Source organism: Alligator mississippiensis, chromosome 16 (genome assembly GCF_030867095.1).
Source record: "Alligator mississippiensis isolate rAllMis1 chromosome 16, rAllMis1, whole genome shotgun sequence".
Lineage (NCBI taxonomy): Eukaryota > Metazoa > Chordata > Crocodylia > Alligatoridae > Alligator > Alligator mississippiensis.
The window spans coordinates 6,824,278-6,842,451 of NC_081839.1; the positions used below are offsets into that span (position 1 = coordinate 6,824,278).

The 18,174-nt window shown below is 51.1% G+C and overlaps 1 protein-coding gene across 1 annotated transcript in view; it reads left to right on the forward strand.

Moving 5' to 3' along the window:
• Positions 1-18,174, forward strand: part of LINGO3 (leucine rich repeat and Ig domain containing 3) — an 87,639-nt gene that overhangs the window by 14,425 nt on the left and 55,040 nt on the right. Inside the window, exon 2 of the mRNA XM_019489947.2 lies at positions 10,589-10,692. The gene's annotated coding sequence lies outside the window, so the exon portion shown is untranslated. The remainder of the gene's footprint in view (positions 1-10,588; positions 10,693-18,174) is intronic.

Sequence of the window (18,174 nt, forward strand, 5' to 3'; positions counted from 1 at the left end):
TGTCCATGCTCTTCCCTGAGAAGCACCTGCCTTCTTGCCCTTCTCTGCTGGCCTGCATTGCAGTCTCTCTCTCGGATGTACCGTCAGTACTGAAAGGGGACACACAGCACTGTAGGTGGGTTTTGCCTGATGCAGCTCATGTGTTGGAGGGCAATGAATCAGCTCCACGTTAATTTTTTATATGCAGCTTCATTATGATGGATTTCTTTTTTTTAATAGATTGCCGGTCAAGGCTTGATGTCTTCTTGCTTGATCCTTCACCCCTGGAAAGCGATGCCGTTTTTAACAAGGCAGGCGGAGAGGATTGTATGTAAAGGAATGACATGCAGTGAAGGAAGAAATAAAATATTAGTCCTAAACAAATGCTGTATGCCTATTGCACAGTGCAATGTTGGGCTTGTGGATATTAAACTCGGGGATCATGGTGTCTATGCCCCTTGCTGCCACCAAACCACAGCTGCGTCTGGGGGCAGCATGCCTTGGTTGTTGAAAAGCTACCAATTTGTAGGATAAAAAGTGAAGAAGAATCCCTTACTGCAGTAATTTCTGGGTGAGGGCACTGACTTGAAGGCAAAATGTAGCTAATCATAACAGAAATGTGGCTGGAGCAGAGATGATTGACCCGGCACTGGGTGGGGATGAAGTCTCCATAGGATCCTAAATGTCCACAGATATGCACGGGAAGTGGGGAAAGGGTAGTTAAGCAGAAAGACGGCAGCACGGCGTCTCTTAGTGTGATGCAGGGGGAATGCAGTGCGTGGTTAATACCAACCCATGTAGCAAGAGGAGAGGATCACATTAATATTTAGCATCAATGAGCCTCTGAGCAAAATCTTCCCCCCGCCCCATCTTCTTTCTCCCAGACTTTGTTCTTTTATTGTCTGTCTTTTCCTTTTTTGTCGTTTGGAGTTTCAGAGCAAACGTCAAACCAGCACACTACAAATAGACCTAGCAAATCCCAGCCCGGCTTTGGAGTCCAGCGAGAAGCCCACGCCAAAGCGTACGCGATGCGTCTCTGTTCCCGAGAATCCTGTTGATGGCATATTGATAGTTCGGCGTCGTGCTTCTTGCTTGCTTGTTTGGAGCAGGGTGGGTACGGTAGATCTTCTAGGGAGCCCAAGGAATAGCTGTCTCCCCCATTTGCCTAGGAAGCCTTCTTGAAGATGCCAGCTCTCTGCTGCAATCGAGGCCATTTCAAAGGTAAATGAATTTGCTGTCCTGAAGAATTACCAGGAGGCCCTTGGCTAAGTCCCGGCTGGGTCAGTAGGATGCAGATTAGTGAACGCCTCCCAGTTGGTATTCCCAAGTGTCCTGCCAGCTCACCTGGGATTGCCGTCTCCTTGCCGAACAACTGCTTTCCCATCAGTAATCCCAGGCCTCGGGAATCCAGCAGTGACCGCAGCCGCAAGCCCTGTGGAGGGCTGATCCAAACCAGGCTTGGTGGGTGATGCAGGGGCACTCTGCGCCAGTTTTCCAAAGACTGTGCTGCCCACCGACTTGCAACTGGGTGCCATTTGAGGTACTGGCACTGGTCCGGAGAGCCCTTTGTGGCTTGATCCCCGGATGCCTGCAAGCCACCTTCACACCACAGGTTCCTGTTGCAATTAATGCAAGCTGCCATCCAGCTTATAGTACCCCTATGTTGTTTCCCATCTACCCGTTGACCTGTAGCAATACAGTAATGGTCCCAGTCTCCATTCGGTGCGTGCCCATCTTTAAAACAAAAAAAACCCCTACTGCCATTTTACAGACAGTCCCTTGTACCTAGTGGAAAGGCTCATGGGGTAAGAGAAATTTGCAGAGCTGTTGCTCTTTCCTAGAGAATAGCAGAGGTCTGTGGTCCCTGGGCCATTGCTCTGGCATGTTCTTTGGGTTTTTTCCCTTTCTTTTCCATTTCCAGCCCCCCCTATCCCTAAGCACTAACATTTTTACTTGCTGAAAGCGAGTTATAAAGCTTGTTAGCCTGATTCCAGCGCACCCTTCTAGAATTTAACACTGAAACAGGGCTGTGGGTCTCTCTGGGAGCCCGAGTCACACACCAGCTTGCCACAGGGGAGCTCCTACAGAAAGTCTTCAAAGAGCTGCCCCCTTGGGTATAGCGGCTGTCAGAGATGATGCCTATTTTTTTTTATTTTATTTTTTTGCTATTGGAATTTTCCATCACCAAAATGAAGGCTTTTTGTTGAGAAAATGGGTTTGCATCTCTTGGCATGCTTGCACATCGCTCTTCTCCACTGCGAGCATTCAGAGCTGCTTAACTGTGTGCCATCGTCAAGGGAGGGTCTCCCATTTAGGTCCTATTCCTGCTGTCACTGCAGAGTTTGGAGTAGCCGCAGCGTGCCGCACGGTGACAGCCATGACTTCGGCTAGCTGGGGATTTGAGACTTAGCCCCCAAGCTCCCCAAATTAAAAACTGCATCTGAAATCTAGTTGACAGCTTAAGACACAGCCGGGCAGACAAGGCAACAAATTCACAGGCTAAAATAATTTAGTGCAGAGGCTAATAGACTGTAAGCTGGCAGGCCAGGGACCCATATCCAATGGATGCTTATAAAAAGAATATGTTTTGGTGTAAAATGGGGCTCTAGGGCTGCTCAGAAGTACTGTAACATAAATTGAAGCAGAACTAAGGTTTCATGCATTGAGCAGGCAAATAAATTCAAGGCCTCGAAAGCTCTGGACACCCCCGTGAGATTCAGCAGACGTGAAATGCAAGGTGAGTCAGGGGTTGCCTTGCTGGCTGCTGCGCGGCCACTTGTGGGAGCAGAAAGGGCTCGAATCTCTGATGTTTGCCCGGTGTTCTTCATTCCCAAAGGTCTGTGGTGCCTCCTTTGCTGGAAATGCCCCAGCCACCTGCATGGGTGGCTCAGAGCATGGTGGCTCTCCAGCAGCGCATGGCAATGTTGCAGTGATTTAGGAACGGATATGAAATGTTCTGCATCCGCATGAAAGAGCACATACATTTACCCAGGCTACGGTTGTGCTGAGGCCTGTGCACTGATGTTCCAGATGAGGTCTCAACCATCTGGGCATCTTGGGAAGTTTGGACCTCTGGGTTAATCCCATGGCTCCTAATCATCCCTTCTCGTACAGAAAATGCCTTAGGGACTTTAACAGTTGCCAAAAGTCCATGCGACAATGTACCCACTGTGCCTTGTCTTTTCCTGTGCTGGGCTTTTAGCTGTATAGAGATGTCATTGCGTGACCAGTACTCAAAGAGCATGTCATGTGCATAGTAGGGTCTGTGTGGGGATGAGGGACTTTGCACAAACACGCACACGCGCACTTCCCACGAAACAAAAGGTGCGTCCAATGGTAGGAAGCATCAGTGGCTAAAAGTCTGACTTTATGTGTGTGGCATGAGAGCGATGGCACTTCTTTGCCTTGGAAAAGGGCTCTCAGCACTGGATGACACTTGGCATTTTTTCGTTCCCACTCAGCTGCCTCGGGGAAGGCACGGGGGACAATGTCTGGGTAAGGTAGAGGAAAAGATTGCTCGGTCCTGTACCTGAGCAAGAACACTCCATGCAGATTTCCCTTTTTTCAGTCCCACTCCTACCTTCGACATTTCTCTAGCACTTCACATCTTCAAAGTGCTTTGTGAGCATTCAATTAATCCCCACCAGACCCCCCACAGAGTCGGTAAATAGTGCAGGTGTCTGGGAAGCGAAGTTCTCAAGCAATGTGCTGAGCAGGAAGGATAAGACTTGCTCTGAATTGAGAATCACCTTGGCAGTGAAACCAGCCCGGACTTGCAGCATGTCATCACAGGGACATAATTAGAAAATACAGATAATACCCGGAGGTGGGGCAATTATTACCGTCAGTTTTCTGCTTGGAGAGGGAGGCAGGAGAGGGGGAGCTGAGATGCAGAGCTGATGGGATTCAGCCATTGCCCTGCAACAAGTCAGCACGAGAACCTGGTTTGGGCCCCATTGTTGGTGGCTCCCAGGTCTCTGCTCAGACCAGTAGGTCATCTGCAGGACACACGTTACCCTTCTGTTGGTCCTCGGGGAGTTTGGGTCATCCTGATGGAGCTTCTTTTCTCTGTCCGCACAATATGCTAGTTAGTCTGGGAGACAATATGCCAGTTAGTTTAACATGTGGTTCTTGCATCTCCACCCAAAGGGGCATCAATTCATCATTTCGTCAAATGCTTTGGGCAGCCGATCACTGGATCTCATAGTAGGAGCAAAGCTGTCTCTTGGATCTCAGCTCAGTTCTTGTCTTGGTTGGAACTGAAGTCCATTGGCTCCTCTCTCATTTCCTTTCATCTGCTTTTGGGTCAGGTTGGTTTGACATGATGGATCTTGCAATTGGTGACCCAGGGGGAAATTGCCTAATGGGAAGGAAGAAAGCATCAACCTGCTTGTCCCATCTTCCTGCAGCTGTCTTCCTACAGCCAAGGCTGGATCTCCCCGCCTGGCTTCTCCGTGAGACATTTGCTGATAGACCCATTCTGCACCAATGCTATAACTACCCACCGAGTCTTGACCCTGAAAGCTGTTGACTCGCAATGACTCCAGAAGGCATTTTGGCCATTGACCTTTGCGCAAAAATTAGCTGCTATTCAAGCTGGAGGGGAAAGGCCAGTAATCAAATACTGATTAGGGAAGAGAAGGGAGAGCAGGGCCGCACATTAGCGAGCTAGCGATTTTAAGTGACTTAAACACAATCTAAACAATGACCTTTTTTCATGAGCAGGAATATTAACGATGTGTGACAAATGGCAGGGAGGGGGCAGAAAAGCCCTCTGCCTTCATTAATTTTCCTGCTCATGCACACTGTGGACATCTCAGACATAGCTTTTGGTTTCCCCCTCATTCCCAGAAAAGCACGGCGCTCTCTGTTTAGTCCCTGCATGGTAGACAGGCTCTTGCGTTAATCAGATAAGGTAATTTATGGGGCACATGTTAGGCTAGGCAGGGAGACGTATCACTGCATCCTTATTTACAAGGAAAGAATTAATTCCTTTCCTCCAAGGGGATCTGAGTTGCCAGATCTTTGAGCTGCGGTATGTGGGAGGGAGCGTGCTGGTGAAAGCACTTCTCTGCTGGTTGCCTAATTATTGCATTTTTGCTCACAAATCAGTCTTGACACTGAGCCATTGTTTGCAAGACCTGCTGGGAAATTGGCCAAACAACAGAAAAGGCGATGAAGCTGGATGGATTGTTGCACGCTTGGGGTGCTTTCAAGAAACCATTGACAACCTGTGTCACTGGAGATCCTAGGTCAGGGGTGGGCAAAATGTGGCCCGTGGGCCGAATGCCCATTCTATCCGGCCCACGGGGCCCCTAAAAATTTAGAAAATTAATATTTAGCTCCCTCTGGTTGCCTGTCATGTGGCTCTCGATGGCTTGCCAAAACTCAATAAGCAGCTCTCCGCCCAAAATAATTGCCCACCCCTGTTCTAGGTGTTGCTGGCCACCTATTCCCCAGCCACGTGGTGACTCCGCTTTTCCTCGGCACTTTCCGAGTACCCTGGTCTATGCATGTGCTGCTTCCTGGCCAGCAGACCATGCATCTTCAACCTGAATTTGGTCATGGGCTCCCTTGTTGTGAGTATCATCCCCCCCAGCATTGTGTCGCCTCCACTTTACCCCAAGCATCACTGGCACTCAGTTGGAAAACTCAGGTTGACCAAGGAACCTCTAGCCTAGAAACTTTCTGCAGGGGAGGATGCAAAAGCAGGGGAGATAATTAATTCTTGGCCTCTGCAGCAACACGGGATTGTAGGAGAGGCCCAGGCGCCATGGCGTCTTACCTGCATCCGCTAACGTTCGCTGCCAACGTGGCCCTACATGTGCTCTGTCCTCCTTCAGCTGACTTGAGTTCTGCAGAGCCCGGGCATCTAAAAAGCAAAATGTAGGCCAGAGGCTGTTAAGAGGTGGCCAGTTGTAATGTCTCAACAGATCTCCCATTGCTTGGCCCCTGTGTTGGTCCACGTTTTGGGATCCCAAAAGCCTGATTTAGCCCTGTTGTCTTCTTCCCAGCCTACGCTGTTCTGCACTGGCTTTCTTGTCACAGGCGTCTGCTCCAGACGTGGTGCTTCCTAATGCCTTCTCCTCCCCATCTCCCCCATCCAGCTGCTCCCAGTGGTTATCCTTTGCAGAGGCAAATAGGGCATTAGCGTAAAAGATAGTTCTTACCAGATTTCCTACCTCCTCCCAGTCTCTCTTAGACAAGTGAAATGGTAAATGGGAGTGGGATTTGCCGGGAAGGTCAGGGCAGAGGCGTTTTTGCAGCTCAGCGGGGCGGATTGCTTGTGCAGAAACCTTCTGTTTGGGGCCTGTTGTTACAAATGAGCTTCCCATAGCAGGTCCCCGGCGTGTTAACATCCATGCACACACCGCTGGCTTCTCGAAGAGGTCAGTCGGAAGCCGGACCAAGCTAGTAAGTAATTATTGCACTCAAAAACACCAGTGTCTGACCTGCGCTGCACACACCATTGTACTGGCTCCCGGGGATGTGTCACCGCGGCTCCCTACTGGCCTCAACCAAAGCAGCCCAGCGACGCATCAAAGGCCCTGAACCGCTGGCAGCTAGCAGGTTTTCCTTCTGCTTCATAAAGGGCCTGTGGTTTGGAGAAAGTCATGTTTCCCCTGTAAAGCCACATGCAGCCGCGCCGTACAGCTAGAGAGCCTTGAGCTTGTCACGGTGTAGTTTAGCTCCAGACAGGTTTTTCCTGCATCTCAGCTGTGGCTGTAGGACCCATGGAAAGGTTTTCCCATGTTCAAGGACACATGAACAAGTGGCTTGGATGGAACAGAAGCACAGGGGTCCACGCCAGGCATTGCATGAACCGGATTGAACGCTGCATTCAATCGGGTTGATCTTGAACCATGTTCAAACTGGTTTCTGCGTTCTGTTACAGTTTTAAACCAGTTTCTGACCACTTGAACTGGTTCATGTGTAACGTCTGTCCCTAGCCCCGGGGTTCTGCTCCGTTCTCGGGAACAAGGAGCAGGGCTCTGCATCCTGCTTCGGAGACCAGACGCCCTAAAGGTTCGACTTTGCAGTTTAAGCACCACGTCCCATCTGGGAGCTGGCTCTTGGTCTTTCTGTGCCTCGGGTGCCTTTCCAATGCCAGCTGAGAGGATAATAGATTTCCAGACAATGAACTTCGTTCATGTGAAGTTGAGGTTGCTAGGTGACATAAGAGTTACCAAAAATACATACCAAGAGCATTACAGGGACCCTAATCATTCAAATGTATGGAAATGATCTGCTGAAGTAACAGATAAGAAGACTCTAAATACCTTTATGCTCTGCTTATAAAACTTGTAATTGTGGTGTTAGCATCACCTCAACAATGTGTTTGCTCCCGTGCGGGTGGAAAGCCAGTCGCCCCAAAATTGCAATCTAGAAAGAAAACACGTACATGCAGGCAGGAAAGGGGGATGCCGTGAAGGATGAGCGGGTTTTGACAGTCTTCTGGGTTTTGTTCCATTTTTCAGGAGGGGAATGGTAAAAAATATATGCTGGTGTCCAATTTGCTAATGTTTCCCATTAAAATTAGCACCCGGTGTTTTCAAAACGGCCGTAATTCTGACTCATTCAGTCGACAGACTGTCCCTCGCTTCTCCAGTTCAACTTAGTTTTTAAATCAAAGAGGCTCAGCCCGCCGTTGGAAGATGCATCCCCCACATCCCTGACTATGATGGTGCGCCAAAGCACGTAGTCACCGGACTGTGAGGCATCTTCCACAAACGCGCTCTAATCAAGCAGTACTAACATTCACTTATCATATTATTTAGACACCGCGCAAACCACACCTGCTTTGTATCCACCAATGATGTGTAACTGAAACGTGTATTCTCACACCTACACTGTAAAGTGTGTGACACCTCAAATTAAGCAACACTTGATTTATTCATTCTCCCTAGAAAAGCCATGCCATTTCACATTGTCTTATTGTTCTAATTATAGCGTATTCCTCTTGTACATCACCCAACAACTAAGCATGAAGTCAAAAGGATCAGAGTTCAGGTTGCTTGTGGAAGATAAAATGGCCCTTTTTTGCAGTGTCTTTTCTTTCTTGTTAAGAGACTGCACAAGCGCGAAGGCTTGGGATCGGTTCGGAGTTGTCAAAACTAGTCGTCATGCAGTTGAATGCTTCGGCTTCCAAAAATATGCTCAGTGTGCTTTTTTGATTCTGGATGTCAGTGAACATGCTTAACCTGAAGTTAAAAGTGTTTTTTGTTGAAGAAGTTAAAAGTCATTCTGTATTGTCTGGGTGAAGACCTTTAGTTTTAACTCGTTCTAAGTTTCTAGCTGCCACCCACTGGCTCTTTTCCTTGTTCCTTTGGGACAGTGAGTGGGGAGAGACCATTGGGGAAGAAGCTCTCTTGTCCTTATTCCTAAGCTGGGGAGCCTGGAGTATGTCTCTTGTGCAAGACTGACTTGTCAAGGTGGCTGACTGTGTGGACCTATAAACCAGGCTTCCTCTCTTTGGGAGTTCTCTCAGGTCCCTTGAAAAGCAGGGATGAGGTGGTGAATGTGCTTTGCTCCCTTGCTCCCCTCCCTCCTCTCCTGCCCCAGCTATTTTCCTTCCCTCTAGCCAAGCACGTAGGCCATTCTTTCTTTTTGAGTCAGCCGATGGGATGTGGGGAAGCAAGTTTCCCAGGTGGTGGCTGAAAGCGCAGCCCACAAAGGGGAGAAAAAGGGGAGAAAGTGGAAGTCACAACTCTGGGAGTATAATGCAGCTGGCTGCAGCTCTGATTACAGGGTGGGCACCGGCTTCCACCTCCGGATCATTGTTCCAGGAGAAAGTGAGATGAGAGAGACAGTTTTCAGGTGGGTAGCTGATGCGTAAAACAGAAACAGGCAGTCGGCATAGGCCGCTTCATACCACCTTGCGCTGGAGGAGGAAGCTGATTGCTGGACAGGAGACTCAGATAGCAACACAGCCCAGGACTTGTTGGCTGCATGGCCTTTTTCATCATATGACGGCTCCAAATCATCCATCAGCATGCAGGTCAAAACGGTGGGGCAGCAAGACGCACACAGCTCTTCTGGATCGAGTGCCTACTTGGGAGTGGCTGTCTATGGGTCCCGAGGCCGGCTCTGCTGAGGGCAGTCACGAGCAGGGCTGGGAAAGTCAGTGGATCTCCATGTGATCTCTTCTAAGCCTCCAATGTAGCTGGGGTTGCTTAGGGGTGGTCTCCACAGAGGTGGGAAGGCCTGAGCGGGTGAACTCTCAGCCTTCCCTGTGGCTTCTCCAAGTTAGTGAGAAGTTGTGCAGGAGGTTTGTCATGCGCATCGCTGCCTGGCATACCCGCCTCCAAGGGTGCACCGAGGCTTTGGGCCCAAGACAGCTAGTCTGGCACTTAACATGTTCGTAGCAAGAGACATAGAATACGGGTGGGTTCAGACGGCATCTTCTGCTCTTGGCACTCTGCATCTCCCGTCCTGCTCATAATCCCCGGATGAATGAGCTCCACTAAAAGAGGAGGCTCAGATGAAGCAGCTGTGGGAATGATCCCAGAGCGAGCCTGCCTTTCTATCTGCCCTGTACATTTCTGTCCTCTTTGACATTCCTCATGGTGATGCTCTAAACCAGGAAGGAGGGATGGGAGGAGAGGCACCTTGCTTCTCTGGTCTGCCCAGGGAGGGGCGTATGAGTCCAGCTCCCCAGCACCGAATGGAGAGCCCTGCTTTTTTGTTCTGAGCCAGATAAGCCATTGCAAATTCAGAGCAGCTGCCTATTTATAGATCTAATCTCCTCATCCAGATGCAGCCTAGGCCAAGCCTTAGTTTGGGGCAGTTTGCAATATGTACAGCCCCTCTGGCTGGGCTCCCCATCCAGAGAGGGGCGATATCCAAAGCCTCTTGTTAGAAACAAATGAAACTGGAGTTTGGATACAGTGAACAGATCACACCCCAGAAGAGCTGCTCCAAAATGTTTGCCCATGTGGTACATGAAGAGTCTTGGCTGCCGGCAGCCTCAAGCCTGCACTTTGAATGGAGAAGTAGTCTAATCTCTTCCCCATACGAAAAGCAAGGTTATGCCACATCCTTTACAGAAGCGGTGAGTTGATTCGGCACGCAACAGTTTTCCTTGCAAGTCAGTATTGAGCCCAAGCGGTAGCATGGTGCTAGCAGACAGCACCATCCTTCAGGCGGGAAGGGAAAAGTGATGTTGTGTTAGAGCAGGGGTTAATTGTGTCCCTCGGATCAGGAGTCCAATGTGGACATTTACAGTCCGCCTCCTTAACAACCCGCTCTGCAGACTCCATGGATTCAATTTTCTTCTTCGCTTCACATCCTTAATTTTTGCATAGCATTGCTGTATGCTGCTAAGCATCTGCTGCATTCCCCGAGACCTGGTAGCCTTTCCATGAGGGCCCCAGGGCCTCCAATGCTTGTACAGGGATCCTGCCGGGTACACATGCCAGAAATTAGGCTCATTAGTCAATCTGGGATGTTCAGATCACAAGTCAGGGCCAATGTGCCAGATACTTGAGACGTGCCCTCCCCTGGTTGCATGCAGTAGCCTTGCTGCCAGCAATCAGAGAGGGTCTTCAAAACACTTGCCGTGGACATGCTGGTACATAATACTTTTTTTGTCTCTTTCTGTTTTACCCAGAGGGCTGCTGACCGGCTGTGCAGAAATCTTTGCCATTTAAAGCTACCCAGCCTCTCATGCCACAACGAACCCAGATGTTGATACGGACTCTGACCTGCAGAGCGGTAAGTGATTGCTAGGGGTGGCATTGTCCTGGCGGTACCTACAGAGTGACTGCACCTATCCCTGTGATTACTCCGGTTTTCTGTATGCATCATGATGCTGCTGAGTTCATTGATGTGCCGGCACTCGTGTCAGGTGGAGGTTGTCCTGTCGGCATGGTCTTGCAGGCTCAAAAACGCAATGGAGGTTTAGGGGCGTTGGTTATAGGAGGCCCTTTTTCAACCTAAATTCGGATCTCCCTGGGGTTTTGTTGGTTTGTAAACGCTGCAGCATGCTGTGTACATGTACAGCATGTGTCAATGGGCACTGCTAAGTAAGACCGAGCGGTGCGCGTCCTCCATGTGATGGGCCTGTGGGTACTAGGGGACTGCGCCATGCTATGTAGATGCTCTGGAGGCTTGGGGTAACCACCCATCCATGAGGATGCTGGAGTCTCTTCCTGCAGGTTGTCTGGTGGTTGTTGTGACATAAAGTCCTCCTGATACCAGTCGTTGGCCCTCAGAAGGCTTTTACAGGGTGGAGGAGGGGAAAAGAGGACCGTGCATTAGGAGAACAGAGGGGGAATGTGGAGCGGATGAGGCCAGTAGATCTGTTTTCCTCCCAGCAGACTTGGAGCTTTGTGATAGCGAAGAGCCTGGGTTGAAATGCGGTGGGAGCTGCTCATTCGTTAGGAATAGGAAACAAAACTATGGTCATCTACCCCCGAATGAAACAACTGGTAAAAAATGACTATAGTGTACTTAGTTTCTATTATGGGATAGAGCAAACAGACTTGCTGTATGTCTTTCCCTCCCCGACACACACTTTTAATGCTGCATTATTGTTTTGTCTGTCCACGTGCCACTTCTGCATCTTTTTAGCGTAGCCCCCATGGGTGGTAGGCAACAGTCCACACCACCAGGCAGCAGGCATCCAGCATGGTGTTGTCGGCCCCTAATGTCTTGCCTTCTGCAGAAGGTGATGGCTGTCACCTGCAGATGTGAGGGTTTCAGGTATAAAACTGGGTCTCAGGAAGAATTTTGCATCTCTGTCTCTTTGCCTCCAGGTATCAAAACCAAAACCTTGGATCCCAACAACTCAACATGTTTAGCTCAGGGCTGTCTCGGCTGCCTGGCGTCGTTTCCTCTTGACTCCTTCCTCTGTCCTATAGGCAGCTTTAATCCTGCAGTGCTTGAGAGTCTGGGACCTCAAGTTTTATTCTGCCTAATAGCTCAGAAACCTCTTACCCACTGGCTAGTCTCTGATATGAAAGAAGGAGAGGTGATTTGACTGAAGAAATGATGCTGAGCTCACAGCTAGTAGACATTTTAAGCCTGGTGATCTCAGGCGTGTCACTGGAGAGAACAGGACTAGGACCCACTGGTTTAAATGAAGAGGGAGTACACCTAAGAGGAGCTCAAATGAGGGATGGTTATAAAGAGCAGCGAATAGCGTGGATCTGGAGCTGAGCAAAGGTTGAGAATGAGACCCGCTGGTGCAGACAGACCTTTAGGTGCTCCTAGCAAAATGTGTGTGTCGCAGGGCACCTCCGTGCTCCTGCTCCTAGAGAGGGGAAAGCTGCCAGAGGAGAAGCTCTGATAGTACACAAGGAGCCCCAGCGGAGATAATGAGCACAGCTGCAGGGTGCCAGGGCAACTGATAAGAATCAGCTGGCCAGAGGGGGACAGGGCCTGGCCCTTATAAAGCCCAGGGCTGAGGCCAGCAGCTGGAGAGGTAGGAGCTCCCTTGGCTGAGAGATGGGTAGAAGCCCGATGGCCAGTACAGCTCATGAGAGCTCCGAAGGTTGGAGTAATGGTGCTAAGTTATAGCCAGGCGGCTTCCTTTGTAGTGGCTAGGTGCCATAGGTTTTAGTTGTAGCCAGGAGGCTTGCAGTATGTGTTGTGGTTGTTTATTACACCGGAGGTTTGGGTGAGGCTGTAGGGGTTGGAGGAGGCCTCGTAGGGACCCCAGTGGTATGGGGACACCAGCGCCAGTGAGGGCGCAGCACCAGTGTGTTGCAAAAATGTCTCATCTCACTACACAAAAGGCTTCACAGCTGAGAACTGTAAATTGCAAATTGTTTCTTCTCCTCTCTCCCCCATCACTGCGGAGCCAGGGGGGGGGGGTCCTGTTACGGGGAGAGAACAGTCCAAGCAATGCTTGGTTCACGATAAGGCTGACTCCTGTGGGAACACAGATTAGTTACTGCCTGCTTGGCACATAAACTTTGCAGAAAACTGTAGCAAATCACAGATTGCCACAATGGGATCTTGTTCATGAGAGGTATAAAAATGTATCTTCGGGCGTGGCTAGGGGTCGACACGGCTTTGAGCTTTGAGCTCCGTTGTCGATCTGTTTGCAAACTAATAAACTTGAGATGGATCCAGCCTGAGTGTGTATGACTCTCTCTTGAAGTATATTGGAAAAGCCTCCAGGGACATGAAACTAGCCGTTTGTGCAACAAGTGCAGGCGCAGCTTACAGTAAGGAGTGCAACCAGTGGGTTGCGAGCGGGGAACAGAGACCCCGGGTTGTGTGCAGGGTACGTAGACCCCAGCCCCAGAGCGGGGCAGCATTGCGAAGCCCAAGGTGGGCACGGCGAGCCCCAAGGAGGGGGAGCGTCATATTAGGAAGCCCAGGACGGGCGCAGCAGATGCCAGCAAGGGCATTACGGTTGTCCCCGTCAAAAGGGGATAGCAGCACGGTGAGCCCGTACCAGAGAGGGTAATGGTGCGGTGGGCCCAAAAGACCGGTGGCTCGACAGGAAGTCCCAGAGTGGACAAGAGTCCCTGTGAGGGACATTGTGCTAGAGAGAGCCCAGGAAGGGGCACTAGTGTAGACACATACGGGGAAGGCCCAAGAGTGGGCTAGATTATAGAAGAAGGGCCCGGAAAGCGGGCGTACAGACACACCACCGTCTATTACATCTGCGAGGCTTGAGGCGTGGTATTAGGGGTGGTAGGAGCCACGCGTAGCCCATAAGGCTAGGGTGCCTCAAGGCACCCATGGGTGCAGGGTAAGACCCACGAGGGGTCCAGGAGTTTACATGCCCAAGGAGACACAAGGCAGCCTCCCGAACCTACTGAACATCAAAGACGTGGCGGGCGAGAAATAGAGGGTGCCCTTGGGCCGAATTGGCACGGAGGAGGGCCTTAAGGAGATCACGGCCCTCCTATAGGACTCCGCCGTGACACTGTAAAATAAGGACAGACCCTCCCCGAGCCTGCAGCTGTCAGCTGGTGCCCTGATGCTGGAGACCTGATTGTGGTCCTCCCTTGTGAATACTGTTGCTCACAAAAGTCTCTGGTCACCGGGGGAAATGCAGCCTCTGAACAGCTGGAGGTAGAACAGGGGTGTAGAGAGCAAGAGGCTGTCATTCAAGTAAAAGCTTGACCGTGACAATGGATCGAATACCCCCAGTCACCCTCCCTATTTTGTGAAAAGTGTTTGGAGTCTTAAATAGCTGGAAAATAAATATTTTATCTGTTAGCTGTCACAAGATGCAGAACTCACTTTGTTGGCAAAGCCCAGGGTCTCTTCACAGCCCCTCAATTCCCCGGGAAGTGAACCAGCAGGGTCTGAGACGTCAGACATCCCAACACTGTCCACTTTTCTTCCCACCCATACGCCGTGTTCCCCATAGCTGCCGGGATTGCAATAGAGCACCAATCCATTCTCCAGGCCCCTAGGAGATGGTCTGTGAAGATGTCTTCTGCTCTCCCCACCTCTGAACAACCAAAATGATCCAGCTGTGATCATTTAGTCTGGGTCCTGAATGGTGGAGAGAAGGTTTATCAGGCACTGTCAAGCTTTGTTCCACCTGTAACAGTACTTTCCTGTCCTCGCTATCTGCTGCCACCATCGTTATTGGGACGGCCATAACATTTCAGCTGCAGCAGCTGTAGACAGGTATTAAAAAATGCATTTCTGCCCTGGATTGATGCTAACTGAAGCTGAAATGCATTGAGAAGCGAGCCATCCTGGGAACTCTGTCGTTCCAGGCTCCCTCCGTCAAGGATGATCGCTCCAATCATTTTGTTCCAGGAGATTTCAGTCCAGAAGCCACCAGCACCCGCTGCACATTAGGTAGGAGAAAAGCCAGCCAGCATCCAACAGCATCTGACTCCTCTCCCGCCCTTGCTCCCCAAGGAGGGTCAGCTCCATAGCTACAGGGCTGTCCTTGCAATGCAGGGGCAATAAGCAGACTTTCCCCTGAAGTATTCTCTGGGATAGTTCACAAACAGGGGCACCCCAGGCACTGCCCAGGAGGAAACTTCCTTCATCTGCACCTAGCCAAATCCAAAAGAGGAGTTCATGGAGTGATAAACTGCATCCTGCGGTCGTGCTGAATAGGGACAGTGTTGGAGGCACAGGAAGGATTGCGGGGGGCACGGGGGTCAGATGGGACCTGCAGGAGCTATGTGCTCAGCTCAGCATGTCCAAGCCAGCATCTTCCCCAGCAGAGATGGCAGGCTGCAGCCGTGCCGGGGTAGCAAGAGCGTGCCGTGATTCACTGCTGCCTCCCCCAATCTGTCCCTGAAATGGGCATCTGTCCTGCAGTCTGGCCTGTCAATCTGTTCTTCTCTCCCATAAATCCTGCCATCCAGATAAATGAAACCCTCTGGAAGGACGGCCATCTCCTGACTCGTGCTTCTCAGCAATGTGACGTCTGTGAGCCGTCAGTATTTAGACAGGAGGACAGCCGGCTTCCTCCTGACCCCTCCTCGGGGCGCCCCCATCACTCTCCCGCGCGCTGCCGGCTGTTCCTTTCCTCTTCCCCCGTCCGTTCCTTGCCTGCGCTCCTGCCATGCTCTGCCTGTTCCTTCCCTCCAGCTCTTTCTCTTCTTTTCCTGTCCCTAATTTCTCCTCTTTCCCTGCCTCTTGTATTCCTTCTTTAAATCTAGTGTGAGGGGCAACCCATCATCCAGCAGGGATATTGGCTTCTCTGTGTCCAGCAGCCCCTCCTTCCATCATTGGCACCCAGGAGCATGGAGGAGGAAGGGTGCGGGCACATCAGGTCTCCCCCTCCCCGTTCATTGTTCCTTTACCCCTGCCACTGGGTTGAAATACAGTAACTCGGAGGAAGATTTAACCGGGTCGGTAGCTTTGATGTATTTTGTGTCAAGTAATAGGAGTCAGTCTGCTGGCTGTGTTGCACCCCCAGACCGCTGCGCCTCTGGGATCACAGAGAGCTCTTTGGGGCAGGGGCAGCTCCTACCGCTGTGGTCTGACAACTGTCTGGGCTCTCCTGCAATACAAAGAAGCACTAGCATTCATATACAAGAACTGTATTATTAACGGCGCAGCCCAGGCAGCCGGAGGAATGCAGGAGGGATTGATCATGAGTGCATTTCTGCATGGGTCTTTTAAGGGGTGCGCTGAGCCGTGGGTCAAATCCAAGGTGGCATTCGATACAGACTCTGGACTCAATGAGCCAGTGGAACAGTCGAATTCAGCAGGAGACAAAACGCTGGCCTGGATATCCAAATAGTCTAATTAGTGCAGCAAACGTTGAATGGATTCCTTGGGAAACGCCTTCTAATTAGATTGCTGCAGCATCCAGATCAGAGGCTCCTAGGGGGGCTGCCCTGGACACGGCGAGCAGGATGTGCCCCCATCGTGTGCTGGGCGGGTGGCCATCCAGCCGCAGCAGAACAGGGGCCCGTCTGGCTCAAGTCAAGAAGGGATGAGTTGTTTCATGTGACAGACCAGGCTCCTCTGCACGCTAGTGGGTGTTGTCATTAATCAGCCTGCTGAAGGCCGGATAATTACAGTGTGTGTTTCCCTGTTGTGGTCACGGGATGATTCATAATCAGCGGCGCTCCCTTGGCTGCGAGCGGAGGGGCAGGGCCCACCTCGTGCCAGCGTATAGGAACTGCAGCACGGCACACGTGTGGCAAGAGGCCTTTCCACGGGCAAAAATGGCATTTGCTGTGATATGAGGTCCGACGCTCGCCTGGAAACCTCTAAAGCACCGCTGTCGGGTTAATTAGGGCTTCCCAGGTGGCAGCATGAGGCTTCACCTAATAAGCATGATGCACAGCTGTCGGTGCAAAAGCTACAGGGCCTGGCAGGCAGCGATCCATTTGGATCCCAATCCCCTTCTTCTCACGTCAGTGCATGCTGGGTAGACGGCTGCTTCCCGAGGTGCACCTCTAGACCTCTGTTGGGCTCTTGGGCCACACATTGGCTACCAAAGGGTGGTTACATACTGCCATCCACCCCCTGGAGCGCACCGGGCCATTTCCAAGGGCAAGAAGCCAGCAGCCAGGCTGCCCTGCAGATGCACCTCTTTTCTGGCATGGCCATGGGTCATGTAATATAACCTGCCATGGGAGGCAGGCCCTCTAAGACCTTGGGACAAGAGTAACCCATGGAGGCAGGCAGGAGCCTTGTCTGGAAGCCCAAGCGGAGCTAAGGGAGCTTTGTATAAAGAGGGCATGCATTCTGCAAGGGGGAAAAGCAGCGGCGTACTGGGGTGGCTGGAGAAGACCACTGGTGCCAGTGCAGGCAAACAGGAGGCCTCTGCGGGGAGGTGGAGGGAAACAGGGAGGTAAGTCAGCAAAAGGGAAGCAGCAGGGAGAAAGAGGGGAAAGCCGAACTAGGGAGAGAAAGCAGGAATTGCATCTCCAGGGTGGAAGCCAGTGTCCAGACTGTGGCTCTGATTTCTTGGCATCGTCCTGGCTGGAATAAAAGCCCTGGCCTTTTTATCACATGTGATTGTTTTTTCTATAGGGTCACAGCCCAGGCCGTTGCTGGTTGTTTCTCTGTAAATCTCTCAGCCTTGTAGCAGGGGGGGCTTGGAAAAAGGAGAGCGTGAGATCAATGCCGGAGTGCATGCTCCAGGCGGCTCACCCGCGCCTCCGCTGCGCAGGGGCAACGTGCTGCAGAGGCTTGAGGAGCGGATTCATTTTAAGAGTGGTCTGCCTTGGGGGGCCCTGAACATGGGGTACCATTTGGTGATGGAGAAGAGGGGAAGGTGAAGGGTGTGTGAATCTGAGGGGTCCTGCTAGGTTCATTGAGGGAAGAGGAAGAAAGCGTGCTTTCCAAAAGTAATTGTTTCCTGGGCTTTGACTGCCCTGTGTTCATCCCTATCTCTCTAGCACAGCACTTTGTTTCCTCCTCCAAGTTGCTACTAAGAGATGGACAAGGCCACAACATGCCAGAGACAGATACCATTAAAAGACAGCACCTGTGATGGAGATCTGATAAGTACAGCCTGTTGGCAAACAAGTCCACAGGAGACCTGTGCTGGCAGGTTGATCGAGATGTCTTGTCCAAAGTGCATTTGTCCCTGGACCTGGCTTTAGCAGATAATGTGACTCCTGGAGACTGAAAGCTCACGCAAGGCTGAGCAGATGTACCAGGAGTCTTAGAAATTTGGACTCTAGCTATGGTGCTTTTTGGTGCTACCTTGATGGCTCTCGGTGTCTTGTCTTCTGTTTTAACCAGAGGCCCAAGTGCAGGAAGAGCAATGACAGCGCAGGCATCCCCCTTCCCACGCAG